Source organism: Pongo abelii, chromosome 17, assembly GCF_028885655.2.
Source record: "Pongo abelii isolate AG06213 chromosome 17, NHGRI_mPonAbe1-v2.0_pri, whole genome shotgun sequence".
Lineage (NCBI taxonomy): Eukaryota > Metazoa > Chordata > Mammalia > Primates > Hominidae > Pongo > Pongo abelii.
Window position 1 is genome coordinate 4955453 of NC_072002.2, and position 20668 is coordinate 4976120.

Below are 20668 nucleotides of genomic sequence, written 5' to 3' on the forward strand. Positions count from 1 at the left end.
AATGAAGCGAGAAGGGAAGTTTAGAGAAAAAAGAATAAAAAGAAACGAACAAACCCTCCAAGAAATATGGGACTATGTGGAAAGACCAAATCTACGTCTGATTGGTGTACCTGAAAGTGACGGGGAGAATGGAACCAAGTTGGAAAACACTCTGCAGGATATTATCCAAAAGATCTTCCCCAATCTAGCAAGGCAGGCCAACATTCAGATTCAGGAAATACAGAGAACGCCACAAAGATACTCCTCGAGAAGAGCAACTCCAAGACACATAATTGTCAGATTCACCAAAGTTGAAATGAAGGAAAAAATGTTCAGGGAAGCCAGAGAGAAAGGTCGGGTTATGCACAAAGGGTAGTCCATCAGACTAACAGTGAATCTCTCAGCAGAAACTCTACAAGCCAGAAGAGAGTGGTGGCCAATATTCAACATTCTTAAAGAAAAGAATTTGGACCCAGAATGTCATATCCAGCCAAACTAAGATTCATAAGTGAAGGAGAAACAAAATACTTTACAGACAAGTAAATGCTGAGAGATTTTGTCACCACCAGACCTGCCTTAAAAGAGATCTTGAAGGAAGCACTAAACATGGAAAGGAACATCTAATACCAGCAACTGCAAAATCATGCCAAATCGTAAAGACCATCTAGGCTAGGAAGACCCTGCATCAACTAACGAGCAAAATAACCAGCTAACATCATAATGACAGGATCAAATTCACACATAACAATATTAACTTTTAATGTAAACGGACTAAATGCTCCAGTTAAAAGACACAGACTGGCAAACTGGATAAAGAGTGGCGACCCATCAGTATGCTGTATTCAGGAAACCCATCTCACGTGCAGAGACACACATAAGCTCAAAATAAAAGGATGGAGGAAGATCTACCAAGCAAATGGAAAACAAGAAAAGGCAGGGGTTGCAATCCTAGTCTCTGATAAAACAGACTTTAAACCAACAGAGATCAAAAGAGACAAAGAAGGCCATTACATAATGGTAAAGGGATCAATTCAACAAGAAGAGCTAACTATCCTAAATATATATGCACCCAATACAGGAGCACCCAGATTCATATAGCAAGTCCTGAGTTACCTACAAAGAGACTTAGACTCCCACACAATAATAATGGGAGACTTTAACACCCCACTGTCAACATTAGACAGATCAACGAGACAGAAAGTTAACAAGGATACCCAGGAATTGAAATCAGCTCTGCACCAAGTGGACCTAATAGACTTCTACAGAACTCTCCACTCCAAATCAACAGAATATACATTTTTTCAGCACCAAACCTATTCAAAAATTGACCACATAGTTGGAAGTAAAGCTCTAATCAGCAAATGTAAAAGAACAGAAATCGTAACAAACTGTGTCTCAGACCACAGTGCAATCAAACTAGGACCCAGGATGAAGAAACTCACTCAAAACTGCTCAACTACATGGAAACTGAACAACCTGCTCCTGAATAACTACTGCGTACATAACGAAATGAAGGCAGAAATAAAGATGTTCTTTGAAACCAATGACAACAAAGACACAATATACCAGAATCTCTGGGACACATTTAAAGCAGTGTAGAGGGAAATTTATAGCACTAAATGACCACAGGAGGAAGCAGAAAAGATCCAAAATTGACACCCTAACATCAGAATTAAAAGAGCTAGAAAAGCAAGAGCAAACACATTCAAAAGTTAGCAGAAGGCAAGAAATAACTAAAATCAGAGCAGAACTGAAGGAAATAGAGACACAAAAAACCCTTCAAAAAATTAATGAATCCAGGAGCTGGTTTTTTGAAAGGACCAACAAAATTGATAGACTGCTAGCAAGACTAATAAAGAAAAAAAGAGAGAAGAATCAAATAGATGCAATAAAAATGATAAAGGGGATACAATCTCCAATCCCACAGAAATACAAACTACCATCAGGGAATACTACAAACACCTCTATGTAAATAAACTAGAAAATGTAGAAGAAATGGATAAATTCCTCGACACATACACCCTCCCAAGACTAAACCAGGAAGAAGTTGAATCTCTGAATAGACAAATAACAGGCTCTGAAATTGAGGCAATAATCAGTAGCTTACCAACCAAAAAAAGTCCAGGACCAGATGGATTCACAGCCGAATTCTACCAGGGGTACAAGGAGGAACTGGCACCATTCCTTCTGAAATTATTCCAATCAACAGGAAAAGAGGGAATCCTCCATAACTCATTTTATGAGGCCTGCATCATCCTGATACCAAAGTTGGGCAGAGACACAACAAAAAAAGAGAATTTTAGACCAATATCCTTCATTAACATTGAAGCAAAAATCCTCAATAAAATACTGGCAAACCAAATAAAGCAGCACATCAAAAAGCTTATCCACCATGATCAAGTGGGCTTCATCCCTGGGATGCAAGCCTGGTTCAATATACACAAATCAATAAATATAATCCAGCATATAAACACAATGAAAGACAAAAACCACATGATTATCTCAATAGATACAGAAGAGTCCTTTGACAAAATTCAACAACCCTCCATGCTAAAAACTCTCAATAAATTAGGTATTGATGGGACATATCTCAAAATAATAAGAGCTATCTATGACAAACCCACAGCCAATATCATACTGAATGGGCAAAAACTGGAAGAATTCCCTTTGAAAACTGATACAAGACAGGGATGCCCTCTCTCACCACCCCTATTCAACATAGAGTTGGAAGTTCTGGCTAGGGCAATTAGGCAGGAGAAGGAAATAAAGGGTATTCAATTAGGAAAAGAGGAAGTCAAATTGTCCCTGTTTGCAGATGACACGATTATATATCTAGAAAACCCCACTGTCTCAGCCCAAAATCTCCTTAAGCTGATAAGAAATTTCCGCAAAGTGTCAGGATACAAAATCAATGTACAAAAATCACAAGCATTCTTATACACAAATAACAGACTAACAGAGCGAAGTCATGAGTGAACTCCCATTCACAATTCCTTCAAGGAGAATAAAATATCTAGGAATCCAACTTACAAGGGACATGAAAGACCACTTCAAGGAGAACTACAATCCACTGCTCATTGAATTAAAAGAGGATAGAAACAAATGGAAGAACATTCCAAGCTCATGGGTAGGAAGAAACAATATCGTGAAAATGGCCGTTCTGCCCAAGGTAATTTATAGATTCAATGCCATCCCCATCAAGCTACCAATGACTTTCTTCACAGAATTGGAAAAAACTACCTTAAAGTTCATATGGAACCAAAAAAGAGCCACATCGCCAAGTCAATCCTAAGCCAAAAGAGCAACCCTGGAGGCATCACGCTACCTGACTTCAAACTATACTACAAGGCTACAGTAACCAAAACAGCATGGTACTGGTATCAAAAGAGAGTCATAGATCAGTGGAAGAGAACAGAACCCTCAGAAATAATGCCGCATACATACAGCTATCTGATCTTTGACAAACCTGAGAAAAGCAAGCAATGGGGAAAGGATTCCCTATTTAATAAATGGTTCTGGGAAAACTGGCTAGCCATATGTAGAAAGCTGAAACTGGATCCCTTCCTTACACCTTATACAAAAAATAATTCAATATGGATTAAAGACTTAAACATTAGACCTAAAACCATAAAAACCCCAGAAGAAAACCTAGGCATTACCATTCAGGACACAGGCATGGGCAAGGTCTTCATGTCTAAAACACCAAAAGCAATGGCAACAAAAGGCAAAATTGACAAATGGGACCTAATTAAACTAAAGAGCTTCTGTACAGCAAAATAAACTACCATCAGAGTGAGCAGGCAACCTACAAAATGGGAGAAAATTTTCGCAACCTACTAATCTGACAAAGGGCTAATATCCACAATCTACAATGAACTCAAACAAATTTACAAGAAAAAAACAAACAACCCCATCAAAAAGTGGGCGAAGGACATGAACAGACACTTCTGAAAAGAAGACATTTATGCAGCCAAAAAACACACGAAAAAAATGCTCACCATCACTGAACATCAGAGAAATGCAAATCAAAAACACAATGAGATACCATCTCACACCAGTTAGAATGGCGATCATTAAAAAGTCAGGAAACAACAGGTGCTGGAGAGGTTGTGGGGAAATAGGAACACTTTTACACTGTTGGTGGGATTGTAAACTAGTTCAACCATTTTGGAAGTCGGTGTGGTGATTCCTCAAGGATCTAGAACTAGAAATACCATTTGACCCAGCCATCCAATTACTGGGTATATACCCAAAGGACTGTAAATCATGCTGCTATAAAGACACAAGCACAACTATGTTTATTGCAGCATTATTCACAATAGCAAAGACTTGGAACCAACCCAAATGTCCAACAGTGGATTAAGAAAACGTGGCACATATACACCATGGAATACTATGCAGCCATAAAAAATGATGAGTTCATGTCCTTTTTAGGGACATGGATGCAATTGGAAATCATCATTCTCAGTAAACTATCCCAAGGACAAAAAACCGAACACTGCATGTTCTCACTCATAGGTGGGAATTGAACAATGGGAACACACGGACACAGGAAGGTGAGCATCACACTCTGGGGAATGTCGTCGGGTGGGCGGAGGGTGAAGGGTTAACTTTAGAAGATATACCTAATGCTAAATGTCGAGTGCTAAATGGGTGCAGCACACCAGCATGACACATGTATACATATGTAACTAACCTGCACATTTTGCACATGTAATCTAAAACTTAAAGTATAATAATAATAAAAAAATTCTAGAGAGTTAAGATAACCTCATTTTTTAAAATACTGAAAATGTAAAGGGTCCATATAAAAAGTTGTGTTAAGTACATACTTCCTATTTTAATAATTCACTTGCTTTGCTCTTAATAACTCTGTGAAAGAAGTCCATATTTTACTCATGTCTTTTGGAAAGAGATTTAAAAGCAAAAGTAGCTGTGCTGTGAAATTTCATAAAATTTGTGGGATTTATGCAAGCTGAATTATTCAGTATTTTGTATTGTTATTACAGTCATATATTGCCCAGAATATATATACAGCAACCCAGCAACAGTGATTGCAACAAAATTAAGGTAAATAGGTCTACAATCATTTGATTTCCTTATTAGATAAATGAAGTTTTCTTAGAGGAAATGCAAATTCAGATCAGGTTACATAAGTTTAACTATTATTTAAACCTTATATAAAATTAAATCTAACCCTCACAACTGCAAATCTGTAAGGAATCACTGTAAGGAATCTACAGGACTTGGCTCGTATTTTCATGTGACCCACACTTAGAAATTTCATAAATGATGAGATGCAGACCAAGGGGATTCCTCAAAGGGCTCCACCCAAAAGGAAAGGAAAGAGAGTTAAACAGAGAATTACCACTTACGTATTTGTGGGTGATCAGCTTATTCCTCAGCCTCTAGACAGTGAGGAGGATGAAAAAATGGAAGAAGATAGCAAAGAAGAGGAAGAAAAAGATCACAGTGAAGCGATGAAGCCAGAGGAGTAACCTCGAAATTTACTGAGAGAAAAAATCATGAAACTGCCCCTCCCTGAATCTTTAAAAGCTTACTTGACATATTTTAGAGACAAATAACTTAGATCAAGAAGAAAGAATGCCTATTGATAATTCCTTTAGTCCTGAAAATGCAGCATTTGTGAGGAGTTAAAAGAATTATTTCTTTCATCAGAGCAAATTATAGTGGAAAAAATATCACTTGTTACTCTCAGTAACTTAAATTATGTATTGAGTGAATAAAAGAATCCCTTTTATAAAATCTATTTTTCTTTAAATCTTGGAAAACTGTTGTTTTAGCTCAAAGTGATTTCAAAGTGGAATGCAACAGTAGTGAAGACTTGTGTACCATAAATTCTTTTCTGATTCCTTACGAATCTCGTTCATTTTCATGTAGAAAACGAGAGCAAAACTACAGAGAAAAGAAACGCCCGGTGCATCACGGCCTGACGATGGTTTCCTGTTTCCTAAGAAATGGGGAGTCTCCACTATGACCTGTTTCCAAAGAGGAAACTGGAAAGGAGAGCGAAAACAAGATGCTGCTTTTCCACTATTCTCTTGAGGTTTCTGTGTCCCTACAGAGCTCGGGAAACATACAGTCAAAATGTTCACGCTTTCGGGGGCTAGAGACACAAGAGCAACAGGCCCCCTTGCAGAAGACAAAGGAACGTGGAACCCAAAACCATGGTTCAGTCGGCCTGAGTGGGCCGACTCCTGTGTGGGCGGGACTATCCACCTCACGCTCCGCTGCAGGCTCAACGTGGGGCTATCTCATCTGTGAACCATGTGGATGAAAAATGGACAATCATCCGAGTCTCTGCTCATTACTCTCTGGGTAATTCGCTTATTCCTTTGGAGACGAAATTCGTCTGAATCGCTCCCAGATGAGGTAACCCAGGCTGGCGATCCAGAGGGCCGGTGAGAGCCCCGCAGACCGACGGGGCTGTGGGCCGAGCACTTAGCCTGCCCTGGGCACCCAACATTTTCCCGGAGTGCAAGATCCTGCTGGTCGTGGAGCAAGAAGACCGCTTTTCTCTCTGCCTTCCCCTCTTTGTTTCTTGCTCCCACCCTCCATCCCTCTTTCCCTCCGTCCCTCCCTCAGTTCCTCCCTTACTCCCTCCCTTCCTCCTTCCCTCTCTCCCTCCTATCCCTCCAAACCTTCCAAGGTCCCTGGGTCCATCCGTTCTTTTCTCCCTCCATCGCTCCCTTCCTTTCTGTCTCCGTTCCTCTCCCCATCTTTGCCTGAGTTCCCTCTCGCGTATAAAGGGCAGCACCCCAGTTTGCGCGTGGTCTCGGGTCTGCATTTAGCTGTCAGAAACTCCACGGTGATGTCGAGAAAGCTGGCTGGGTAAGGGTAGGCGAGTGACGGTGGGGCGGGGAGACAGAGGTGGCGAGACGCGGAAAGAAGAGTAGGCTTGGCACCTGCCCTGGCCAGTGTTTCCCGGGATGGAGGTCTCCGCCCGCCCCACTGAAGAACGCGGTGGGGTCACAAGAGGGAAGGGATGAGAGCTCCGCCTGAGCTGGTTAGAAAACCTAGGCTGCTGCCTGCTAACCCGCGCATGAGCAGTAGACACTCCACCTCCCGGTACCTGGACGGGCCCTGGGATCCCCGGGATGCTCAGGAAAGAATGACAGCCCTCCTCTGAGTGGAGTCTCTCATGGGACCTGGAACTCAGAGATCCTAGGCAGGTCAGCTGGAAGGGAAGACACGCCTCTCCATACCGAGTCAGAGGTTCACCGAGAAAGAGAGGCCGCCGCCCTGCCCCCACCCCGCCCCATCCTCGCGTCTTAAAGTTTCTCCAGCAGAGCCCGGTGTTCTTCCTGGCTGAGGAGTGGTTCCAGTGGAGCGGGCTCTTCCACTTCCTTCAGCTTCCCCAATGGCGCCGGATCTAGGAAAGGTTGTGCCTTTTGCTGAAACTCTGGGGTTGACAGGAGCTCATCTAACAGGCTGGAGGTGAGTGTAGACGAGCGCCCCGGCTCCTGAAGCGGTTGAGAGGTGCCTGGATGGCTTGCATCTGTGCTTGATGCGGAGGCCTCTTGGGTCAGTAGCTTCGGAGGTGGAGGTGCCCCTTCTTTGGTTTCCCACACCGCCCTGGCGACCTGGGGCTCCAGACCCACCGCAGACTCCGGTGGGACATGGGTGGTGCAAACACACCTTGCCCCTGTGACTCAGCTTAAGGGGGCCCAAGCTGTCCCACTGAGCATGCGCCCAGCAGGCCGCCATGCTGCGGATCCTCATCCTCCTGGCATTTGTTGGGGTGCAGAGGCCACCAAGGTGTCTGAGGGTGGGACAGTCCTACTTCCAGAGGAGCCAGGGCAGTGAACACAAAAATTCCCACGTGCAATGGCAGGTTGAGAGATTCCTTCTGCCTGCACAGCCAGGCTGGGCTGGAGCGGGGGGACGGCCCTTGCTCCCTGGCTCACGAAAGCCCCCTGTGGGAGAGCCCCAGGCATGCAGGACGTGTGTGGTGCAGAAAGCCCCGTTCCCCATGCAGAGATGTGGGCGAACTCGATTGAGGAGTGAGGAGGATGACACCCACTGAGGGTGTTAATTAGTAACCACAGTGGCCTCAAAGAGCTTAAATGGAAGGAAGAATTGCAGTTCTCTCACTTTAAGTAAAGAGCTAGAAATGATTAAGCTTACTGAAGATGTAAAATTTTCATCGCTAGAGAGACTTCAACACTTGGCTTCAAAACTTCAAAGGATGGGCTGACTGTCTTTGAGGACCATTGCAGTTGGTGACTTTAAGTTAGAGCCAATGCTCATTGACCACTCTGAAAATCTCAGTGCTCTTAAGAATTATTCAAAATCTATTCTTTCTGTGCTCTAGAAATGGAACCTCACAGACTGAGTGACAACACAACTGTTAACAGTATGGTTTACTGAATATTTTAATCCCACTATTGAGACCTACTGCTCAGAAAAAAAAAAAAAGAGTCCTTTAAAGGGATTGCTGCTTGTCCTGGTGCAGTGGCTCACACCTATAATCCCTGCACTTTGGGAGGCCGAAGTGGTTGGATCGCCTGAGATCAGAAGTTGGAGACCAGCCTGGCAAAAATTATGAAACCCCATGTCTAATAAAAATACAAAAAATTAGCCGGGCATGGTGGATGTACTTGTAATTTCAGCTACTTGGGAGGCTGACACAGAAGAATGGCTTGGACCCTGGAGGCGGAAGTTGCAGTGAGCCAAGACCACGCCACTGCCCTCCATCCTGGGCAACAAGAGGGAAACTATATAAAGGAGAAAAAAAAAAAAGGAAAGAAAAGAAAAAAGGAAAAAAGATTGCTGCTTATTAATAATTCTCCTTGCTACCCAGAAGCTTAGATGGAGATGTACTTGGAAATTAATGTTATGTTCATGGCTGCTAATACAATATCTATCCTTCAGCCTGTGGATCAAAGAGTGGTTTTGACTTTCAAGTGTTTTTATTAAATAATAAATGCATTTTGTAAAGGTATAGCTGTCATAGATAGTAATTTCTTTGATGAGTCTGGATAAACTGAATTGAAAACCTTTTGGAAAGGTTTCACCATTAATCCCTTCATGATATTTCAAACTCCTCCTGTGAATCACAAATGTCCTTAATAGCAAATGCCATTAAGAACATTTGTGTTTGATGGGAGGAGGTTGAAATATCAACATAAGAGGTGTTTGGAAGAAGTTGATTCCAGCCCTCATGGATGACTTTGAGGGCTCAGGATGTCAGAGGAGGAAGTCCCCACAGATGTGGTAGAAATCACACGACAATCAAAATTAGAATTAGGGCCTTAAGATGAGATTAAATTGCTGTAAACTCATGATGAAACTTGAACAAGTGGAGAGTTGCTTCTTATGGATGAGCAAAGAAAATATTTTCTTGAGATGGAATCTACTCCAGGTGGAGATGCTATGAACATTGTTGAAATAACAACAAAGGATTTAGAATATTCCATAAACCTAGTGGATAAAGCAGCAGCAGGGTTTGAGAGGGTTTACTCAATTTTGAAGGAAGTTCTACTGTGGATAAAATGTTATCAAACAGCATCACATGCTACAGAGAAATCTTTTGTGAAAGGAACAAACTTCATTGTTTTAAGAAATTGACACAGGTACCCAAACTTCAGCAGCCCCCATACTGATCAGTCAGCAGCCATCAACATAGAGGCAAGACCCTCACTGTAGAGAAAGGAAAGAGAGATCAGACTGTTTCTGTGTCTATATAGAAAGAAAAGACATAAGAGACTCCATTTTGAAAAAGACTTGTACTTTAAACAATTGCTTTGGTGAGATGTTGTTAATTTGTGGCTTTGCCCCAGCCGCTTTGCCCCAGCCACTTTGTCCCAGCCACTCAGACCCAACCTGGAGCTCACAAAAACATGCGTTGTATGAAATCAAGGTTTAAGGGATCTAGGGCTGTGCAGTACGTGCCTTGTTAACAAAATGTTTACAAGCAGTATACTTGGTAAAAGTCATCCCCATTCTCTAATCTTAATAAACGAGGGGCAAAATGCACTGCAGAAAGCCGCAGGGACCTCTGCCCTTGAAAGCGGGATATTGTCCAAGGTTTCTCCCCATGTGAAAGTCTGAAATATGGCCTCATGGGATGAGAAAGACGTGACTGTCCCCCAGCCCGACACCCGTTAAGGGTCTGTGCTGAGGTGGATTAGTAAAAGAGGAAAGCCTCTTGCAGTTGAGATAGAGGAAGGCCACTGTCTTCTGCCTGCCCCTGGGAACTGAATGTCTCAGTATAAAACCCAATTGTACATTTGTTCAATTCTGAGATAGGAGAAAATCCGCCCTATGATGGGAGGGCAGACATGTTTGCAGTAATGCTGCTTTGTTATTCTTTACTCCACTGAGATGTTTGGGTGGAGAGAAACATAAATCTGGCTTACGTGCACGTCCAGTCATAGTACCTTCCCTTGAACTTAATTGACATAGATTATTTTGCTCACATGTTTTTTGCTGACCTTCTCCTTATTATCACCCTGCTCTCCTACTACATTCCTTTTTGCTGAAATAATGAAAATAATAAGCAATAAAAACTTCTCCTTATTATCACCCTGCTCTCCTACTACATTCCTTTTTGCTGAAATAATGAAAATAATAAGCAATATAAACTGAGGGAACTCAGAGGCCGGTGCCTGTGCAGGTCCTTGGTATGCTGAGTGCCGGTCCCCCGGGCCTACTATTGCTTCTCTATACTTTGTCTCTGTGTCTTACTTATTTTCTCAGTCTCTCGTCCCACTTGACTAGAAATACCCACAAGTGTGGAGGAGCAGGCCACCCCTTCACTCACCAGCAAAAACATTATGACTTGGTAAGGTTCAGATATTCATTAGTATTTTTCAGCAATGAGGTATTTTAAGTTAAGGTATGTACATGGATTTTTAGACATAATGTGATTACTAATTAATTAATTAATAATTATTAAATACTCATTAGACTACAACACAGTTTATGCATAACTTTTATAAGTACTGGGAAACAAAATGTTTATGTGACTAATTTGATTGTAACATTTGCCTTATTGTGGTTGTCTGGAACCAAACCTACACTATCTCTGAGTATTCTTGAAAGTTTTTGGTTGTTCTTTGTTTTGAGAAGGGGTTTTGCTCTGTCACCCAGGCCAGAGTGCAGTGGCATGATCATAGCTCACTGCAGTCTCAAACTGCTGGGTGAAGTGATTGTTCTACCACAGCCTCCTGAGTAGCCGGGACTACAGGCATGCAGCAATATGCTTGGATTTTTTTTTTTTTTTTTTTTGAGACGGAGTCTCGCTCTTTAGCCCAGGCCAGAGTGTAGTGGCTCTATCTTGGCTCACTGCAAGCTGCACTTCCCGGGTTCATACCATCCTCCTGCCTCAGCCTCCCGAGTAGCTGGGACTACAGGCGCCCACACCAGGCCCAGCTAATTTTCTGCATTTTTAGTAGAGATAGGGTTTCACCGTGTTAGCCAGGATGGTCTCGATCTCCTGACCTCGTGATCCACCCGCCTCAGCCTCCCAAAGTGCTGGGATGACAGGAATGATCCATCGCGCCCGGCCTGTCTTTTCTTTCTAGTGGCACAAGCCCCATGGAGTGTGGTGCGTCTCATCTGCGATGCTTTTGAACAGTGTAGAAAGTGTTGCTGTCTGTATTTAATTTTTTCCTACATGTATGGCCGCGATCGATCACAAGATCAATAAGCCCTTCTCCGTATTCTACTTCCCTTTCTATCAATGGAGAACTTTGATTGGATTTTTCCTGCCTACAGGCAGGAATGAGTCTGCTGTTTTGTTTTTTATACCCGAGGGGACTGAGCCTGAAGGCCTGGAGCGTGGCCACCCTCCCCCAACCCCCAGCTGGTGATTGTGGTGGTGGTGGTGGTTGTTTTGTGTTCCAGCTTCTGTTCTATTGCAGTTGTTGTTGCTGCTGCTGCTGCTGGTGCTGTCGTCGTTGTTTTGGTATTTTACAGACTTAGGGGGTGTACCTGCTTGTTTGTTAGATCAGCATACTACTGCCTCCGGATGTAGAAGTGGACCTCCAGTGTATCCGATACCCACGTGGCGAACGTTGTCTCTGACGGGCGATTTATTCATCCCTCGTCCCCCTGTTGTCCTCCTCCTCCCTTTTGGAGTGTCTGTTATTTCCATCTTGATGACCGTGTGCGTACCCACTGTTTACCTCCCACTTTTAAGCAGAAGGCAGTTCACTGGGTACATACTTGCTTCCAGCTCTATCCATGTTGTGGGAAAAGACGTGAAATCACTCTTTTTTGTGCCTACACCATTAGAGAATTTTAACTTTCTTGGTGATTGTTTTTCTTTTTTCTTTTCTTTTCTTTCCTCCTCCTCCCCCTTTTTTTTCATTTTTTTCAGCTGGGCTCTCCTACTTGTGTTGCTCAGTTGATCAGGTTGGTCTCCTGGCCTTGACACTTCTCCCGTCACATCCACCGCCTGGTTGTTGAAATGAGCATCTCTTGTAAAATGGAAAAGACAAAAAAAAAATAAAGAGAAAGACAAAAAGTATGGGGTGAACGTTTCTCTTGCCACCTCCCAGGGTGTACCTTGGACCCGATAGGACGGAGGGAGCTTGCCTGTGTGGGTTTTCTGTGCTAAATCCTCCCGGGGGCCTCCTTCCCTCTCCCCCTTGTCCCTGCTTCTCCCCCAGCCAAGGCTCCCACCGCCGCTGTGGGATTTTCCGTGGGAGAGGTATCGGAGAGGACTGATGCACCTTCCAGATCTATATCCTGCCTGACGTCTCTGGCTCAGCATCCCCCACTGGCTACCTGGCACCTTCCAGCGAGCTCTGAGGCTGATGCGCCGTCCCCCTTCATGTCCCACCACCCTCTCCTGGCTGGCCGTTGCCTGGTGACCCCAAGGGAACTGCGATGACGTTTTCTTTTTTCTTTTTTTAAATTTTATTATTATTATACTTTAAGTTTTAGGGTACATGTGCAGAACGTACAGGTTTGTTACATATGTATACGTGTGCCATGTTGTTGTGCTGCACCCATTAACTCGTCATTTAGAATTAGGTATATCTCCTAATGCTATCCTTCCAACCTTCCCCCACCTCACAACAGTCCCCGGTGTTTGATGTTCCCCTTCCTGTGTCCATGTGTTTTCATTGTTCAATCCCCACTTATGAGTGAGAACATGCAGTGTTTGGTTTTTTGTCCTTGCGATAGTTTGCTGAGAATGATGGTTTCCAGTTTCATCCATGTCCCTACAAAGGACATGAACTCATCATTTTTTATGGCTGCATAGTATTCCATGGTGTCGAATCCTCCAGTGAAGACTTCCACCAGATACCCCGGGTGGGCCGGATGGGATGAGACTGGGCCACCCCGGACCATGCTGTTCTTGGGGGTATGTTGACATACAGGGTGGACTGGCAGCCCCAGAATTGTAAAGGGTGTCCAGGTATGGAAATGTCACATAGGATGTCCTCCGTCCCGTCAGCCTGCCTTCAGCTTCCTCAGGCATGAAGACAACTTCCCATCAGAACCTCTTTTCTTTCCTTTCTCCACCACACACGAGATGCATGAGAGGGAGAAACAGCTCAATAGATACTGCTGACCTTCATTTGTGGAATCTTCAGTCATCTACACACAGACAGGTGAATAGGCAGGTACCCAAATCAAACACCATTTCCACGTCCTCATGGTGGGATTGGTCTCTCTCTCTCACACACACACACAATTTCCACATCTAGTTCACAAACCACACTAATTTACCCTTTTCACAGTACGCAGTCTGAGTAAAACCCACCCCACCCTCCACCGTGTGGTTGACAAAACTCCTTCTCTACAATTTATAAAAAAGATCATCTGGGCTGGGCACAGTGGCTCACGCCTGTCATTCCAGCACTTTGGGAGGCCAAGGTGGGTTGATCACTTGAGGCCGGGAATTCAAGACCAGGCTGGCCAACATAGTGAAACCCCATCTCTATGAAAAATAGAATTACCAGTTCTGGTGGCATAGGCTTGTAATCACAACTACTCAGGAGACTGAGGCAGGCGAGTTGCTTGAATTGGGGAGGCCGAGGTTGCAGTGAGCTGAGATCATGCCATGGCAATTATTGAGACAGAGCGAGACTCCCCCTCAATAATAATTATAATATTTTATAAGATTAGTTTTCCGTGGTAATACCTGCCTGTAGTCGCAGCTACTCGGGAGGCTGAGATAAGGAGAAGAACACTTGAGGCCCCACAGGTCGAGGCTTCAGTCAGCTGTATCCTGGGCAGTCACCAGTCAAGGAGATATGCCCCTCCCCGTTTTCTTTTCTTTTCTTTTTCTTCTCTTTTCTTCTCTCTTCTTCTCCCTCCCTCCCTTTCTTTCTTTCTTTCTTTCTTTCTTTCTTTCTTTCTTTCTTTCTTTCTTTCTTTCGTTTCTTCCTTCCTTTCCTGCCTGACTGCCTTCCTGCCTTTCTTCTTTCCTCCCTTCCTCCCTTCCTTCTTTCCTCCTGCCTCAGCCTCCCAATGTGCCGGGATTGCTGGCGTGAGGCACCATGCCTGCTTGGCCTAAAGAGACACCCTTTGAAAATAAGACACAGACAGCACCTTCCAGTGATCTGATTGATTGATTGACTGATTTAGAGGCAGCATCTCACTCTGTCAACCTGGCAGTGGTGCCATCATAACTCACTCACTGCAGTGTGGACGCTCCTGGACTCAAGCAATCCTTCCACCTCAGCCTCCAGAGTAGAGTACCTGGACCACAGGCATGTGCCACTCTGCTCAGATAATTTTTATTTATTTATTTATTTTGTTTCCCGAGACAGAGGTTCTCTCTTGTTGCCCAGACTGGAGTGCAATGGCACTATCTTGACCCACCACAACCTCTGCCTCCTGGGTTCAAGTGATTCCCCTGCATCAGCCTCCCCAGCAGCTGGGACTGCAGGCATGCGCCATCTCGTCTGGCTGACTTTGTATTTTTAGTGCAGACGGGGCTTCTCCATGTTGGTCAGGCTGGTCTTGAACTCCCGACCTCAGGTGATCCGCCCTCCCTGGTCTCCCGAAGTGCTGGGATGGCAGGCATGAGCCACCGAGCCTGGCCTTCATTTTTCAATGTTTTACCACAGGTAGGATTTCATCATTTTGTTGCAACCCACCTGACCCGGTGCCTCAAAGTGCTGGCATGACAGGCGTGAGCCACTGCGCCTGGACTCTGGGGAATGATTCACGACCACGACCACTGTACTGATTCTTTCTTTCTTTCTTTCTTTCTTTTCTTTCTTTCTTTCTTTCATTGATGATTTTTTTATTAGTGATTGATTGATTGATTGATTTTGAGACAGAGTCTCGCTCTGGGCGAGGTGAGGCAAGGCGAGGTGCAATGCTTTGGAAGCTGCAGCACTGCCTTCTAAAGCCCCATTCAAATGCACAAAGCCCTATTCGCTTCCTGGACTTGGAGCTGATGCCTTCCATTACCTTGGGTTTCTCTCCATTCAGAAGCTTTTACAGGCACAACCCCACACAGAGGCTGGCTACGGCTGAGGATTACGGGATGTGGTGGGGCTGGAAACTCTTTCCCCTATTGTTGCAAGCTCAGCCAAGATATCCCCCGACCCCCATCGCTTGCTCACCCTTTGAGATCCCCTCCCTCCACCACCTTGGAGGCTGACCTCTTACTTTAATTTCTGTCTTTATTCCTATCCTGCGTTTGAGGAGTGTGTGCAGGAATGAGGGTGTGTAGGGGGAGGGGGAGTGGGGTGGGGACAGAGGGGAACGTCCTAAGGGTCGATTTAGTGTCATGCCTCTTTCACCGCCACCACCGAAGATGAAAGCAACAATCAGTTAAATACCGCGTGTTCTCATCCATAAGTGGGAACTTATAGATGAGAGTTCTGCGTGGGCAGAACGAGGGACACGAGAGACGCGGGAGCCTACTTGAGGGAGGAGGGGTGGAAGGAGAGGCAGCTTCAGGAGAAACCAAAACAAAACGAAACATGAAAACTGTCGAGTACTGCGCTCAGTGTCTGGGTGATGAAATCATTTGCACACTGAATCTCCCATCAGAAATTTACCTATGTAACAATCTTGCACATGTATGCTTGAACAAGAAATGAAAGTTAGAGGAGAAAAAGAGAGAGAGGGAGAGAAGGAAAGAGAGAGAGAGAGAGAAGTGAAACGAAACACCACCTCCTTGACCTGAGTCAGGGGGTTTCCGGCCTTTTGGGGGAACATTTAGCGACAATGTAGTATTTGGGCCTGTTCTTTCTTTTTTTCTTCGTTTCTTTTTTTTTGGACTGAGTCTCTCTCGCTCTGTCACCCAGGCTGCGGTGCAGTGGCGCTGTCTTGGCTCACTGAAACCTCTGCTTTCCGGGTTCCAGTGACTCTTCTTCGGTAGCTGGGATTACAGATGCGCACCATGACAGACGGCTAATTTTTCTATTTTTAGTGGAGATGGGGTTTCTCCATGTTGGCCGCGTTGGTACTGAACTCCTGACCTGAAGTGATTTGCCCTCCTGGGCCTCCCAAAGTGCTGGGGCGACAGGCCTGAGCCGCAGGGAATTCAGCCTTTAAAAGTGCCGGCCCTGCCAACTTTCACTGCGGCCCTTACACTCAGAATGACGTGTCCTCTCTGCCATAGGTTGATTCTTTGAGTCCCCTATGCCATTGCACTGTAGCCTGGGCAGCAAGAGCGAAACTCCGTCCCCCCACCTTCCAGTGCAAAAAATAAACAAATAAATAAGTAAATAAATAAAATAACTACACGTGACCTATAAGTGCGTGTTCCCATGAGTGATTTCTAATAAATGGCACTGTACACTGAAAGCAGTGGCTCACGTCTGTCATCTGAGCACTTTGGGAGGACGAGTTGGGTGGGTCACGAGATCAGGAGTTCAAGACCAGCCTAGCCAACATGGTGAAACCCCGTCTCTACTGAAAATACGATTACAGGTGGAGCAGGCACCTGTAATCCCAGCTACTCTGGAGGTTGAGGCAGGATAATCACTTGAACCTGGCAGTCGGAGGTTGCAGTGACCCGGGATGGTGCCACTGCACTACAGCCTGGACGACAGAGTGAGATTCGGTCTCTAAATAAATAAACAGAAAGAAAGAAAGAAAAGAAAAGAAAGAAAAGAAAAGAGAAGAGAAGAAAAGAAAAAAGAAAAGAAAAGAAAACCAGAAAAGAAAGAGAAAATGAAAGAAAAGGCACTATATTGCTACTCGGCTAGGACCTTCTCTCTGTGTTTCTCTCTGTCTCTCTCTGTCTGTCTTTGTCTTTCTCTATCTGTCTCTTTCTCTGTCTGTCTGTCTCTTTCTTTCTCTCTATCTCTGTCTCTCTCTCTCTGTCTGTCTCACTGTGTCTGTCTTCTGTTTAACTCTCTTTCTCTGCCTGTCTGTCTCTCTCTGTCTCCCTCCCTGTCTGTTTCTCTCTCTCTCTGTCTCTCTCTTTCTGTCTGTTTCTCTCTGTCTCTGTCTGTCTCTGTTTCTCTCTGTCTCTCTCTGTCTGTCTCTGTTTTTCTCTGTCTGTCTCTTTCTTTTTCTGAGTCTCTCTGTCTGTCTCTCTCACTCTCTCTCTCTGTGCCTATCTTGTCTTACTGTCTTTCTCTACCCGTCTGTCTCTCTCTCTGTCTGTCCCTCTTCCTCCCTTTCTGTCTCTCTCCCTCTCTCCCTCACTTTCTGTCTGTCTGTCTCTCTTTCTGTCCGTTTCTGTTTCTCTGTCTCATCTCTGTCAGTCTCTCTTTCTGTCTGTCTCTCTCTGCCTGTCTCTCTCAATGTGTCTGTCTTCTGTCTTGCTCTCTTTCTCTGCCTGTCTGTCTCTCTCTCTGCCTGCTTTTCTGTTCTCTCTCGCTCTGTCTCTCTTTCTGTCTCTCTCTGTCTGTCTCTGTTTGTCTCTTTCTCTGTCTGTCTGTCTCTCTCTCTCTTTTTTTTTTCACATGGAGTCTCACTGTGTCGCTAAGGCTAGAGTACAGTGGCACCATCTTGGCTCACTGCAAACTCCGCCTCCCAGGTTCACGCCATTCTACTGCCTCAGCCTCCCGAGTAACTGGGACAATAGGCGCCTGCCACCAAGCCCGACTAATTTTTTGTATTTTAAGTAAAGACGGGATTTCACCAAGTTTGTCAGTATGGTCTCGATCTCCTGACCTCGTGATCCACCCGCCTCAGCCTCCCAAAGTGCTGGGATGACAGGAATGAGCCACCGCGCCCAGCCTGTCTCTCTCTTTCTTTCTTTCCTCTCTCTCTCTCTCTCTGTGTGCCTATCTTCTGTCTTACTCTCTTCTCTGCCTGTCAGTCTCTCTCTGTCTGTCTCTCTCCCTCCCTGTCTGTTTCTCTCTCTCTCTCTCACTCTCGCTCTCTCTGTCTCTCTCTCTTGCTGTTTCTCTCTGTCCGTCTCTGTCTGTCTCTTTGTCTGTCTCTCTCTTTCTTTCTCTCTGTCTCTGTCTCTCTCTCCCTCTGCCTGTCTCTCTCACTGTGTCTCTCTTCTATCTTACTCTCTTTCTCTGCCTGCCTGTCTCTGTCTCCCCCACTCTTTCTGTTTCTCTCTATATATCTCTCACTCTCTCCATCTCTCTCTGTCTGTTTCTCTCTGTCTCTGTCTTTCTCTGTCTGTCTCTGTCTCTCTCCCTCCCTGTCTGTCTGTTTCTGTCTCTTTCTCTATCTCTGTCTCTCTCTGTTTCTCTCTGTCCATCTCTGTCTTTCTCTGTCTGTCTCTTTGTCTGTCTCTCTCTTTGTCTCTGTCTCTTTCTCTCTCTCTCTGCCTGTCTCACTCACTGTGTCTGTCTTCTGTCTTACTCTCTTTCTCTGCCTGTCTGTCTGTCTCTCTCTCCCTCCCTTTCTCTCTCTCTCTCTGTCTCTCTCTTTCTGTTTCTCTCTGTCTGTCTCTGTGTGTCTGTCTGTTTCTGTCTTTCTCTGTCTCTCTCTCTGTTTCCTCTCCGTCTGTCTCTGTCTGTCTGTCTGTCTCTCTCTCTGTCTCTCTCCCTCCCCGTCTGTCTGTTTCTCTCTGTCTCGGTCTCTGTCTCTCTCTCTTTCTGTCTGTTTCTCTCTGTCTCTCTCTGTCCATCTATGTCTTTCTATGTCTGTCTATTTCTCTGACAGTCTGTCAGACCCCCCATGACGGAGAGGGCCCTGCCCCTTCCACGAAAGTGAGAAGGACCTGCTTAGAGAGGCCGAGAGGAATCGAGACAGACAGGCCTTGCTACGCTTCACCACTCGGTGTATGATTTTGGGAGGTCGAGGCCGGGTCCCCACTTGGATGGAAGGGACATTTTCAGACTTTTCTCTCTGTCACATGTGGCGTCCCTACTTCTCGTATTTCCCTGATAAGCTCCTCGACTCAAAAATACATGGTTAAGGCCAGGCGTGGTGGCTCATGTCTGTCATCCCAGCACTTCCGGAGGCCGAGGCGGGGGATCACTTGAGGTTGGGAGTTCGAGACCAGCCTTGCCACCATGGTAAAACCCCGTCTCTACAAGAAATACTAAACTGAGTCAGGCATGGTGGGGTATGCGCCTGTAATGCCAGCTACTTGGGAGGCTGAGGTGGGAGAATCACTTGAACCTGGGAGGCGGAGACTGCAGTGAGCCGAGATCGTGCCACTGCACTACAGCCCAGGCTGTAGAGTGAGTAGGACTCTCTCTCTAAACAAATAAATAAATAAATAAATGAATAAATAAATAAATAAATGCATTCTTTTCCATGCTGACTGACACTTGCACACATCGGTTGTCTTCGGGCATCATCTAGCGGCCACTGTTCTTGAAAGTCTAGGTGACATGGAGGGAGATCTTGCTTACTTCACTGAGCCTGGGCAACGGGTTTCTCTCTCTCCCTTCTGGAGGTCCCTCCCTCTCTCCCTGGTTGCCTAGGGAACCTCCGCCCTGGCGGGGGCCCTATTGTTCTTTGATCAGCGCTTTAGTTTTCTTTGTGTGTTGGTTTCTTTCATGCGCGTAGACTCTTCTACTTGGGTTATAGGAGGGGTCACTTTAATTTTCAAGTTGCCTCCCGGCTCCCCCCACTACCCACGTCCCTTTACCTTCATTTAGTGAGTCAGTTAGGTGGGTTCCCCCCAAACCCCCCACCCCCCGCCTCCCAACACCCTGCTTGGAAACCTTCCAGAGCCACCCTGGTGTGCCTCCGTCTTCTCTCCCCTTCCCCCACCCCTTACCGGCGATCTCATTCTTGCCAGGCTGACATTTGCAACGGTGGGCATCAGGCCTCACTCGGTGGCCACCATTTTTGAAGATGGGGGTGGCACGGTCCCACTTCCCTGGAGGGAGCTCGGGCTGATGGCATAGCCCTTGACCCGCGTGGGCAAGCGGGCGGGTCTGCTGTTGTGGGGTTTTTCCCCCCACTTCCCTCCTCAGGCCTCCCTCCCTACGAAAGCTTCACCCTGGCTGGGTCTCCATCACCTTTTATCATGATGTTTTAGTTTCTCCGCCCATCAGCCAGTAGTTTCACAATGGGAATGGCATCACAGCTCTAGTCTGGGCGTTGTTAGTATTTGCCCATAATAGAAACGTTTTCTGAAAACTAATACTTTGCTCACTTAAGATTTCCAGGGACGGTGCCTTGGCCCGTGTTTGTTGTTTTGTTTTGTTTTGTTCATGTTTTTCCTTTTTCGTATGTATTTCTTTTCAGGTGAAGTAGAAATCCCCAATTTTCAGGAAGACGTATCTTTTCCCCAAGACACGTTAGGTGCTGTTTTCTCCTGTTGTTAACTAGCACTTTTGTGAATCTCTCAACGTGTAGTGAGAGCCGGTTGATT